Genomic DNA, 14,139 nt, shown 5'->3' on the forward strand with positions numbered 1-14,139 from the left:
TTTAGAATTTAGAATTTAGAATTTAGAATTTAGAATTTAGAATTTAGAATTTAGAATTTAGAATTTAGAATTTAGAATTTAGAATTTAGAATTTAGAATTTAGAATTTAGAATTTAGAATTTAGAATTTAGAATTTAGAATTTAGAATTTAGAATTTAGAATTTAGAATTTAGAATTTAGAATTTAGAATTTAGAATTTAGAATTTAGAATTTAGAATTTAGAATTTAGAATTTAGAATTTAGAATTTAGAATTTAGAATTTAGAATTTAGAATTTAGAATTTAGAATTTAGAATTTAGAATTTAGAATTTAGAATTTAGAATTTAGAATTTAGAATTTAGAATTTAGAATTTAGAATTTAGAATTTAGAATTTAGAATTTAGAATTTAGAATTTAGAATTTAGAATTTAGAATTTAGAATTTAGAATTTAGAATTTAGAATTTAGAATTTAGAATTTAGAATTTAGAATTTAGAATTTAGAGTTTAGAATTTAGAATTTAGAATTTAGAACTTAGAATTTAGAATTTAGAATTTAGAATTTGGAATTTAGAGTTTAGAATTTAGAATTTAGAATTTAGAGTTTTGAATTTAGAATTTTATTTAGAATTTAGAATTTAGAATCAAGATTTTAGAATTTAGAGTTTAGAATTTAGAATCATGAATTTAGAATTTAGAGTTTAGAATTTAGAATTTAGAATTAAGAATTTTGATTTTCCTTTGTTCAATCCTGTATTCTTTATTTTAAATTTTTATTCGAAAGTTTGTGTTTTAAAATTCTAAATTTTTAATTTAAAATGTAGACAAAGCATAAAATTCAACAAATTTGAAGAAATTAAGAGTTTCAATTCTTACTTTGAGTTTTGAGTTTTGATTCTGAAGTTTTATTCTGAGATCCGATTCATAAATTTTCATCCTGTTAATAGAAATTTAAAATTCCCTTTGTCTAAAACATGGCTTCGTTAATTGAAATCTCCAGACTGAAGAAAATTTTTGAAAGATTTCTTCACAGTATTTTCTTTATTGAATTAGAAAATTCGTAATCTGTACGTCTGAACCCGTTAGTAGTTTCATTCGAAGGAAAATTGAAAATTGTTTTGCCTACATTAATCCATTTAGAAGGTAGGTGCTAATGAAACGAGGCTCTGGATACAGTTTTTTTTTCTCAACAGAGTACCATCTGGTCTCTGAATCTGAATCTCGTAAACAAGTTTTATGCCATCAAAAATCGCGCCTCGAAAATAAGCTATGAGCTCATCCATGACTTTGTTCCTTTTTTCGCGAATTTTTTTCATCTGTTTTTGTCGAAGCAGGTATCAAATCGTTGCCTTTTTTGCTAAACTAGTGCGGCCGAGTGGCAGATTTTTTTTCTTATTTAATAAGCACTATGAATAAAAAATTGGCCCAAATTATCGCCGTGGGTATAAGACACAAAGGAAAAAAACATCCTTTATGGTCAGGGAATAGGAAACGCAATCTATCCCTGGGCTGGTATAGGAAAAAGGTCATTGGCTGGCATGCGATCTTGAATTTTTCATTAACAACAGGGTCTGGGTTGAATCCCGATGGGCAAACGCTCTCATGTACTATCGTGTCATAGAAAGTAAATATGTATAAAAAAAACAACAATACAAAAATAATATTAAAGCAAGTTTTAAGTACATATGTATTAGACTGCCCCAAATTTGTATGGGGAATTTAAAACCTGTAAAATGTTATACGCTGCAGGCTAAAATTGGTCCTGGGCCTAGTACAAGATCTCATGCCAAATTTGGGCCAGATCGGACCACGGGAAGGGGTCGCTCAACGAGCCTGAAGTTTGTATGGGATTTTGAGACATTTTGTTCGAGAGGAACATGAAAAACCAGTTTTTCGTCAATAACTTTTGTCTCCCACGGCCGATTCCTTTCAAAAACGGGTTTTCTTAAAGCCTAAATTATGACAAATATTTCATCTCAAGGTTGCATTTCAATTAAAGTTAAGATAAAAAAGTTATTTAGCTTCAAAAATTGGGTGATGATTCAACTTTTTAAAGGGTGATATTCATCACTTTTTTAATGAGGCGAATAAAGTCCGACCAGAACACTCAATGTGAAATGCATGCCGTTTTGTCAAAAAATGACCGATTTTAACCATTGTTGTTGCGCTCGATTGCACTTTTTAATGTTTTTCTGATATTTGAATTTGGATGATATTCACTTGATAGTTCGGAAAGAAGTAAGGGCGGAAAAATGCTTGACAATTTAAATAAATTGCATAACCACAGGGGCTTAGGAACATGACTGGACGATTTGTGATGTCAATAAAAAAAACAGTTTTCCATCAATAACTTTGGTTCCCGTCGGTCGATTTCTTTCAAAAACAATGTTTCTCAAAGCCTTAATTAAGAAAAATATTTCATCCGAAGACTGAATTTCGATAAGAGTTTAGAAAAAAAAAGTTATGAGGCTTCAAAAATAGGCTAACTTTCTACGGTGGTATTCATTACTGTTAATGAGGCGTCAATATGTTCGACCGGCCCATTTCATCAACAGTGATAAATACCATCCTTTAAGAAAAACCGTTTTTGAAAGAAATCGGCCAATGGAAACCAAAGTTATTGATGAAAAACAGGTTTTTCATGTTTCTTCCGAGCAAAATGTCTCAAAATTCCATACAAACTTCAGTCTCGTAGAGCGACCCCTTGCCGTAATTCGATCTGTCCCAAATTTGGCATGAGATCTTATACTAGGACTAGAATCAATTTTAACCTATAGCGCATAATATTGCACAGGTTTTAAATTTCCCACACAAATTTGGGGCAGTCTATTGTACATATATCCGCCTTTGGGCGGGGTTTATGTTTCATCTTTTCTACCTAACTCAGAATCTTTTTTTCTCAAAAAATCTATTCAGAATTGTTGTCATTCTCAGAACCAACCGCCAACATTTTTTTAGATCGAAAAACACATGGACCAACGCTTTATGATGCCAATGAAATGATAATTTTTCGAAAAAAGGTCCTTTTATATTTTTCTCACGTTTTTATTATATTAGCTGTAGCTTTCTTTTGATAGAGAATGAAGGTTAATATTGTTAATTGATTTCAACAAAGTATTTTATTCGGTTTAGAGTGAATTGTGTTTAAGTTTGAAATTTCTTTTTTTTAATGTACGCATTACGTTTCAAAGAAATTTATTTGAAACTCTGTTACCGTGCATGCTTCGAAAAGAAGCAATTGCTACGATGTTGTGTATAATTTGAACTTTGTTAATTACTCTATGAATAAAAAAAAAGATTTTGAATAACTTCACGTGTCAATCTCATTATTTTTTGTAATAAAAAACACTCTAAACATCTTTTAATTTTAATTTATCTTTTAATTGGCATCACAAATCGTCCAGTCATGTTCCTAAGTCCCTGTGGTTATGCAATTTATTTAAATTGTCAAGCATTTTTCCGCCCTTACTTCTTTCCGAACTATCAAGTGAATATCAACCAAATTCATATATCAGAAAAACGTTAAAAAGTGCAATCGAGCGCAACAACAATGGTTAAAATCGGTCATTTTTTGACAAAACGGCATGCATTTCACATTGAGTGTTCTGGTCGGACTTTATTCGCCTCATTAAAAAAGTGATGAATATCACCCTTAAAAAAGTTAACCAATTTTTGAAGCGAAATAACTTTTTTATCTTAACTTTAATTGAAATGCAACCTTCAGATGAAATATTTGTCATAATTTAGGCTTTAAGAAAACCCGTTTTTGAAAGGAATCGGCCGTGGGAGACAAAAGTTATTGACGAAAAACTGGTTTTTCATATTCCTCCCGAACAAAATGTCTCAAAATCCCATACAAACTTCAGGCTCGTTGAGCGACCCCTTCCCGTGGTCCGATCTAGCCCAAATTTGGCATGAGATCTTGTACTAGGCCCAGGACCAATTTTAGCCTGCAGCGTATAACTTTTTCAAAAGTCGGGTCATTTGGGGCAGTCTAATATGTATATACGCATGTCAATTTTTGTCCTGCGGCATGGTTCAACTTTCAAAAACAAAATCAAAACGCGAGACACGAGCTGATAAACTGCAAACATGTAATTATGTTTTGGATCGAAATTTATCCTGGACCTTGTTCAGTGAAATTGCTCCCAAACATTCCATGTATGAAACCCCTCGGAAAACCAAATAGAATATATTAAAATTGCTCTGCGAGATGTCTACCTATCTTCCTAAAAATGCTTGAAAAAATATAAATAAAAAGCCGCTGGCGTCATAATAATGGAAAGCACGAAACTCTTGAGATGTTCCTTTGTGATGTTATTTGATACCTATAACATATCTTCATCAAAAGGACACGTGCTGAATAAAAGCATAAAAGCAAAATGCAAACCGGTTTCGTGTTGTTTTTTTTTATTATTTAGAAATCATTAGAAATCACTCCAGGATTACATTACTTGTCAGGGAGAAAAGATTTCTAATCAGATTCATCAAACTATTTGAAATGAATATTTCTAGAGTTTGTTTTGATTAGGTCGTATGAACCACTCGATGTGTTTCGAGAAAATCGATGTTGAAGTTTTGAATAACAATTTTAATTTGTATTTTATGACTGTTTGTCAAATTCGTCCGCAAATTCTAAATTCAATGAGGAACTAGAAGAAGAACATGATGATGTACTCAAAACTCGCGTTAGATTAGTTCGTATCAATGAAAATGTACTTACGACCTATTACATTTGTCGTTAAGCGCAAACGTCCTTTTCGCCAATCGATTAGTTTGATTCCAAAATCTACTTCCTTTGGCCCGAATCTATGCTATGTCCATTCGGAGTTGTTTGAAAAAAATATTTGAACAATACTCCTATCCGATAGTTACATGGGATGATGCCGATCTAAGACATCCGGATTTATTACTTTGTGGGACTATCCATTGCGAATTTTTTGCACTTTTCTGACCATCACCTTCGACACCTCTGTCCGTTCAAGGAGTGCGAGAGTGGGTATCGTTCATTTTACATAATTTTGGCTGTTCCTGAAATGAGAAAATAGTACTGGCTATTCACACATCGGTAATGAAACTTTATTGTACTCACCTAACAACAATTTGTAGCCATTTATTATGCAAGGATAGTTGTTATCACTCTCACAAACAGTTTTAGTTCTTTTTCACATGAATTTTCCGAAATTTTTGAAGCAAATTCCGCGACTATGCATAACGTCGTATAAACCGAATCGCCGAAATGTTTTTTTGCGTCGTTTTGCATCACGGCAAACACGGTAGCGCAAAACGACGCAAAAACCAAATTGCACTCAAAAATTAAAAAGTCATTATACGTCCTAAATTCAAATCAATCTGATAAAGTTATTCATTGATCAAATGAAACCAAATTTTTACCGATCATAGAATACATATTTATCAATCGTTTGCAGTAGATAACTCAGTTTTGATTATATTGGTTCATACGACCTAATCAAAACAAACTCTAGATTTCTCATAAAGTTTATGAAGAAAGTAAAAATTTGGAGGATTAGTAATATTTTTATCAGTCTGAAAATTGGAAATTAAGGGAAGACGAAATTTTCAAAAATTTGGAGGGCTAAGCTAGGGCCATTGCCGTAGTGGTTAAAATTCAAGTTATCTACGTCAACGGTCATGAGATCGAATCACGCATTTGTCAACCATATTATTCTTTGGGGCCGTTCACATATTACCACGTGGACAACTTAGGGGGGGGGGGGAGGGGGGTATGGAAATGTCCATGCTTGTCCACGGAGAGGGGGGGTAGGGGTTTGGGTCATATCCACGTGGACATACTTACTTAAAAAATATTTTCTAAAGGTGAATAAATATTGAGATGTTAAATCAAAATCTTAAAATGGCATAGATTTCCAGTTTAAGTTTAAGCAATTAGTAGCTACTTGAAAGCAAGTGATGAATATAAAAATATAAAATAATATAAAAATAAATTTAAAAAATTTAAAAAAAAAATATTTCAGGAAATTTTTATTCGTTTTTTACCAAAATCAGCCATTTCTATTACAAAAAGGCAAAAAGTGATGTTTTCTAACTGTCAAATTAGAGGTATTTAAAAAAAATCAAATCTGTCCACGTGGACATTCGGGGAGGGGGGTAGGGGTTTTCCAAATGTCCACGCTTGTCCACGGAGGGGGAGGGGGGTGTCCAAAATCTCATTTTTCTGTCCACGTGGTATCTGAACGGCCCCTTTCTATAAGTAGGTCTCACAAAAAACAATGACAAAATTGAAATGGTTGATTGGAAAAAAATGACAAAAATCCCAAAATGATGATGATGACTCATATGATAAAAATGCTAAGAATGACAAAAATGAGGGAAATTTAACATGGAAAGATTTTCAAAGATTTATTTTAAATAACAAAAATAACTGAGAATTGAGAAAAATAATGAAAAAAACTATGAATGACGAAAATGATAAAAACAAAAAATGACAAAAGAATCCAAATGTCACAAATTATCGAAATTAATTACAAAAATTACAGAAACGCTCTATTGTGTTGTGAGCCCAAGCTTGCGAATTTTGATTTTTTTTGCCCGAGTCGAGTTTTTCTTTGACTCCATCCTTATGCTGCCTGAGTTGGGTAGAGAATCCGCTCAAGCTAACCCGGACAGAGCCGAGTCAAATAAAATCACCACTCTTGGCTCTCTTGCTCAAGATCAACTCCCTACTCAACCGAGTGGTGAGTTTAGCAGACTCGCAAGGAGCTTGAGTCTGATGGGAAAAAAAATCCGTAGAGTAAAAATAAAATCCGCTCACAGGTAGGCTGATTTTAAATCCTTGAGTCGGGAAGAGTCTCTTGGTTTTGACTCGCTGGAGTATTTTATTTTGACTCGCTTGAGTATTTTTTTTGACTCGCTTGAGTATTTTTGTTTTGACTCCGATTCTTTTCGGCTAGCTTGATTTTTTTTAGATTTTGACTCAAGGTTTTTCTGGCTTGCTGGAGTCGTTTGATTTTGACCGGCCTGAGTCGTTTTTTCTACTCGCTTGAGGCGTATGGAGTTTGGATTCTGACTCGGCTCGTTGTTCGTGTGGAGTGCACTGGTGTGGTAGAGATGATTGATTCCTTTACCTGTATTATACAGGCTGTATATACCGGGACAAGCGTCGGGTGTCTGGTTTGAACCAAATTTGTTCTATTTGCGCTGTTTGCTTGCGTCGCTGATTGTAGTGCGCTATATAAATTACAAGAAAGTTTTTAATTTCTATCTGTAAATATAATTCATTTAGAAATTGTTTTGAAAAATGACGGCATAAGCCAATTAAACTTGTAATCATACAAGAAACAATACATTTAATTGAGTTATTATTCATTATGGTCCATTTTTAAATTTTCAAAACTACTTAACATTTTTATTGATCATTGCGAAATTGCGTTTTGAAATTCTAAAATTGTAATTCAAATTCAAAAATTTTAAATTTGACATTTTTAATACAAATTTATTACAATTTTATTATTTATATTAAAATTTTTGAAATTCGTAACTCAGGGTTGAAAATGAGCCCTCAAAATTTACAATTCCTTAATCGAAATTCAAACTTCAATTATCAAAATTCAAAATTAAACTTCAAAATTTTAAATTCGAAACTCAAAACTCAACCTAAAAAATGCAAAATTAGAAATTTCAGATAGCAGATTTCAGAAATCAAAATTATAAATCAAAAACACAACATTTGAAATTTAACATTCAAAATTCCATATCAAAAATTTTGAATTCATAGTTTAAAATGAAAAATCTTAAATTTTAAAATTAAAATCCAATTTAAAAATCAATTTTAAAAATTTAAAATTTAAGATTGCCAATTCTAAATTCAATTCCAAATTCCAAATTCTAATTTCAAAATTCAATAAACAAAATTCAAAATTTTAAATATAAAGTTTAAATTTGAAATTCAAATTTCCAAATTTTTAATTCTTAATTCGTAATGCTCAACTAAAATTTCCAAATGCAAAATTCTAGATCAAAAATTTAAAATTTACAATTCAATGAAATATTCTGAGTTATTAATTCTGTATTTCGAATGATGAATTGTGGAATTGAAATTTTGCATTACTTTCGAACATTTATTGGATATTATTCATGATCTTGAAGTGCAAATGATGTTGTAGTACAGTAGTTTTCTGATTTAATAACGGTCGAAAAAAATTTCACCGTGAATATAACGAATCCGTGAATTTGGCGAAACGAAAAATTCAGGTGGAAAAAAGTATTTTTATTGTCTTTAATCAATAATTTATAATATTTTCAGTGGTGAAAAGGTTTTGTATCAATAAATTTTGATCATAAGATGTAATGTAAGATTACTTAACACAAAGGATCGATTTTAGTTCAAATTATTCATCTTTTTAGCAATTTTAAGATATTTTCTTGAAAAAAAAAACATGTTGAATATCAATGTTATAGTCTTCATCTAATTAAAGTGAATTATTAAGTTTTTATGGAAATTTAACAGTCAATATCTCTTATGTCAATTTTGAAAAAGAGTTCAACGAAAAATGCATCAAAAAAATTCTTCTGCAAATTTCAATTTTTTTTATTTTTATTTTCACACCTTTGATTAACTAAAAAGTTTACCTTTTCGAAAAACATTTTGAATATTACTTAATCCTTTGTTTTTCATATGAATTTGAAAAAAATAACTAAGGTCCTGGAAATGGTTTCTGAACGATTTCTCAAAAAGCGTGAAAAAATCAAAACAAAAACCGTGAAAAAATCGAGCGTGAATTTGGCGAGTATTGATAAAATCGAACAGTGATAAAATTGAAAAAACTATGACTGTAATTATTGAATTTGGAATATGTTATTTTGAATTTTCAATAAAGAATTTCGATTGTAAATTTCGTATTTTGGAAAAAGAATTATGAATGTTAAATATAAAATTTTGAATGTTGAATTTTGAATATAACATTTTTAATGTTAAATTTAAATTATTGAATTTTGAAAGTTTTGAATTTCAGTACTTAAATTTGATTTTTGAATTTCTTAGTTTGGATTTTGAATTTTAAATTTAAGATTTTGATTGATTAATTTCAAATATTGTGTTTTCAATTTCTAATTTAAATTTTTGAATTATATTTTTTGCATTATAATTTTGAATTTTCAATCTGGAATTTATAATTATGCATTTTGTAGGTTTAATTTTGAAATTTGAATTTCGAATTTTGCATTTTAAATTTTGGTTTTGAATTTTTTTCAGGAATATTGAATTTATAATTTGAAAATTTGATGGCTGAAGTTTGAATTTTTAATATGGAATTTGGAATTGGGAATTTTGCATTTTGAATGCTTATTTTTGACTTTAAATTATGAATTTTAAAATTTTAATTGTCAATCTTAAATTTGTATTAAAAATATCAAATTTTGAATTTTTTAAAGTGAATTCTTTATTTCGAGTTAAAGTTTTAAAATTTCAAACGCAATGATCAATAAAAATGTTAAGTAGTTTTGAAAATTTAAAAATGGACCATAATGAATAATAACTCAATTAAACGTATTGTTTCTTGTTTGATTACAAGTTTAATTGGCTTATGCCGTCATTTTTCAAAACAATTTCTAAATGAATTGCCTGTATAATACAGGTAAAGGAATCAATCATCTCTACCACACCAGTGCACTCCACACGACGAGCCGAGCCAGAATCCAAACTCCATACGCCTCAAGCGAGTAGAAAAAACGACTCAGGCCGGTCAAAATCAAACGACTCCAGCAAGCCAGAAAAACCTTGAGTCAAAATCTAAAAAAAATCAAGCTAGCCGAAAAGAATCGGAGTCAAAACAAAAATACTCAAGCGAGTCAAAAAAAATACTCAAGCGAGTCAAAATAAAATACTCCAGCGAGTCAAAACCAAGAGACTCTTCCCGACTCAAGGATTTAAAATCAGCCTACCTGTGAGCAGATTTTATTTTTACTCTACGGATTTTTTTTCCCATAAGACTCAGGCTCCTTGCTAGTCTGCTCAACTCACCACCGAAGAAAAAATCATACGTGCTGTGCTGAGCAGATTTTTTAGTCATCTAATTTGACTCTACTCACCACTTGAGCGATTTTTTTTCGGAGCGAGTATGCGGTGCTTGGTGAGTAAGGTTCAAAAAGGAATCTTGATTTTATTTTACTCTCGCTCAGCCTGGGGTGGATTTTTTTTCTGTTCCGCCTCACACTCACGTTCGTTTGAGCCGATTTTTACTCGTTGAGTTGATTTTTTGCAAGCTTGTGTGAGCCTACTTGGTTGAATGATTCAACTGAATCAAAGCAATCGAAAGATTCCTTTTAATTCAACCACGGAACCGTGCAATTGAAATTCGGTTTCGTGGTTGAATTAAAAGGAATCTTTCGATTGCTTTGATTCTACAGAAATGTCATGAATGACAAATAGGACGGAATAGACAAAATGACAAAATTTATAACAATTATAAAAAAATGCAAAATTGATACAAAAGTTTCAGAAACCCCAAAATGCCTTCTCTTGCCAAATTTGATTCCATTTGCTTGATTAGTTCTAAAGTAGGGGAGAGGCGGGCTATATGCGCATATTAAGGAATGCACTCATTTCCGCCCATATTCCAATAGATAGGAGTCTGAAAACTAGATACACATGAGCGGACATCTGTTTTATATACGTTAGAGCAATTTTTCTGTTAAAATCTCTTAGAGTTTTTGTGAAAATAATATTATAATAAAAGAAGTCAAAACAGCCGATTTCCGAAACTGGCGGGCTAAATGCGCATATTTATGTTTTTAGCTTTATTTCATTAACACTTGCAATATTTTGATATTATTGAATTGAAAATGGTAGAAACGGATGTTAAGCATGCGTCAAGGCTGAAATTTTGGTGGAATTTTTTACATCACTAATTCTTTTGCATGAAACATAGTTTGGTATACCATATGGCCATATTTTATGGTAATATTTTGTTCATATCGTATTTTTATCGGATCAGTATGAAGTTCTTCTTTTTTCGCTGCAAAATCGTGATTTGAGCGTAGATTTAATGTTTGAATGAAAAAAAGTGAAAAATTTATAAGACTAATCTATTTTTCTTGATATAGGCATTTAACCTGCCTTGATATGGGCATTCAGAACCTGTCTCTTATTCCAATATCTTATCATTCACAACTTTGCCAAAAACTTCAATTTGTTGAATTTTATATTTCCAGATGAATAAGAAAGAAAAACCATTAAAATTTTTGTTCCTAGAACCTGTACGCACGATAATTAAAGTTCAATATATTATAACAAAACTGACAAATATCTTGTTTGAATTTTTAATTTTTTTCGACTTTATATAACAACCAAATTTTTTCATGCCATGTGTTTAAAGCGTATTACCCTCAAACTGCACTGATTAGATATGATGAATCTCCAGCCATATCGTCAATCGGCTGTATGCGCATATTACCCAACATGCGCATTTAGGAACACTTCCCCCTAATGTGAAATTGTATTTTGTTTTGTTTCGAATAATTCCTTCCCATGACAAACTTTGTTCTATTAAGGAGGGATATTAAATAATTTCTCTCGTGCCAATTTTTTTCCATTTTGATTAGTTCTCCAGCTATGCGGTCGTGTTTTTTTCTGCTCGTGATTTTTTTGCGTTGAAGTTTCCGGGGAAAATAAAATTCAAATTTTCGTTTATTGTTGAAGTGAACTCTAGTGTTTTCTGAAGTTTTTTTTTTACAGAAATATCAGAAGGAAACGGTTTTTTTTTCAAACGATTGGGAACGGGATGTTTATGAGCTCGTGCAGGGTTTTTCAGAAATTTGGATATAATTAATTTTTTTCACTTATGTTTAGTTGTTCCTTATATCTTTTGTGCTAATCTTTGAAAATAATTTTCCGAAGTGAAGAGCTATGTAGAAAGATAACTGTGGTGGCCGTTTTGAAGAAGAGTTTGAAGTGGATTTCCCGCAACAGCAAATTTGAACGGCATTTAGAGATCGCAAGAGGTTGATCGAAGCTGTTCGCTTGTTTCCCGGAGCTTGTGCATCGATTGAAAAATATGGTAGGGTGATTTGCCAATCGTTGTCCCCTAACCCATTGTTGCACAGCACGACTTAAATTGTCAATGTTTCAGCTGTTTTTCAACTTTTCCTCAAAAATAATACTGAATCATGTAATTTGGAATGTTTTCTGATGATATGAGGCTTTTGTGATATTTTCTGCTGGTAAGTGTGTATTTTACGACAGTTTTAATTTTTATTGTTTTTTTCGCTCGGTTTTTGTGCTAATTGTTAACAAAAACCTTAACATTCCTTCTACGGCAAATAAGGTTTTACGCCAAAACAAAACATCTTTCGTATCAGTTTTCTATACGAAACGTTTGTGGGACAATTTTAACACCATTATTTTGAAAAAAAAATTATAATCCATACTTTACCAGAAAATATGTTGGATCGTGCAACAATTGGTCCGCTCAATCTCCTCATGCCCCATTGTTGTACATAATTCCGCTGCAAAATTTGTTTGGAAATTTCAAATTTATAAATTCGTTTGCCTCCAATAAATTTGTTTGGTTGTTTTTACAGCTAAAAAAAGCAATAAAAATTTTGGAAGCGATTGATTAAGTCCTGAATTATAACAACGTGTTTTGAATTAGTAAGGAGGCTTGTACGGAAAAATCAAAATTTTCATTCAAAAACCATCAGAGACGTACTGAAAGTTAAAAAAACATAATTTTGTATTTTTAAAATATTTCTTGGTTCTTGCAATACATTGCATGTGAAGAAAAACTAAACCTAACTTGTACCCCAGAGATGATATTCGTTGTCATACAAAAAATTAAAAATAGGTAAATATTTTTTTAATTTTAGTGTTTTGACAGCTAACTTGAAAGCTGGTTAATCAGATGAAAAAAAGAATCGCATTATACTGCTTTGCACAGCCAATAAGTGTGATGATTTAAAACTTTCGCAAAAACATGTCATAAAATTATTGAAAGCTTCTGAAAGCAAATCCTGCAATTTTACAATACTTTTCAAAGGATTACGATTTTTTATTTCGAAATGGTTATAAATTTTTTTCATGAAATACTTTGCTTCTTCTCATGCTGGCAAACAATTAATCTTAAGAATGGGCAAAATGGGCACGTTCATTGACTACATGCAACTAAAACAACTCGAATTTTCTATTGATATGAAATGTTTTTTTTCTGAATAAGTGGATATTTATGTTTAACTAGTAATTTTAGTAAATTCTGTGCTTCAATTAATTATTTCCACTCAGAATTTTCCATTTTATGCACTCAATGTTGATTTTTAATAATTAATTCAATAATTGAAAGACACTTTATATATCCATAAGTTTATTTTATCTACCGTCAAATCTTAAAAATGAAGTTTTGAAATTATTAAACTCGTTCAAAAAACTTATGTATCTATGCATAAAAATCAGGCAATTTGCATTGTCTGAAAAGTGTCAAAGTAAACTCAACTGCATTGGCTTTGAGAGACTACTTTTTTATCAGATTTATTTTGAAATCCTTTATCCCGACCATTTACTCAACATTTTATGCAAAAATCTAAAAGCTGTTCTGAAAAAATCTGTTTTTCTAATTTCGTGACGACAGATCTAAAAGAATTTTATTCCATGTCAACAACGATCCCCTTGACATTGTTATTCATATTGTCAGAATATTGTACAGGAGGAAAACTACGACCCTTAATCCCAAAAAAGTAGAAGTCCAAGGTTGGAAGACCCGAAATATTACTTATCTGACGTGCAATTTTCTCAGGAATTCGAATCTGCCGTCGAGTTGCCGTCACTGGAGACATCTATGTGAAGCTTTATTTGGCCCTTATCTTCTAGAAAATTAAACAGTCATAGCTTTGTGAAACTTAATTTGATCCAAAACAGTTTTTCAGCCGGAAAACTCTTGGGAAGCATTTCTATGTGATGTGATTGTTTCCTGAAAATTGATGAAATGCTACAGAGGTTACATTAATTACAAATAAACCCACTTATATGAAAAAGATATTTAAATCAATTAACTTTTCAAAAAAAAAATCTTATACGAAATTGTATATCATGAGCATAAATCAGTCAAACGATCTGAAACTTTAGCCATGGTTGTGTCCATTTTAAAGTTTTAAATTGAGATTCATTATGTAAAAATAGATCGACTTTCAAGTGA

This window comes from Uranotaenia lowii, chromosome 2, assembly GCF_029784155.1.
Source record: "Uranotaenia lowii strain MFRU-FL chromosome 2, ASM2978415v1, whole genome shotgun sequence".
In the NCBI taxonomy this organism is placed as follows: Eukaryota; Metazoa; Arthropoda; class Insecta; order Diptera; family Culicidae; genus Uranotaenia; species Uranotaenia lowii.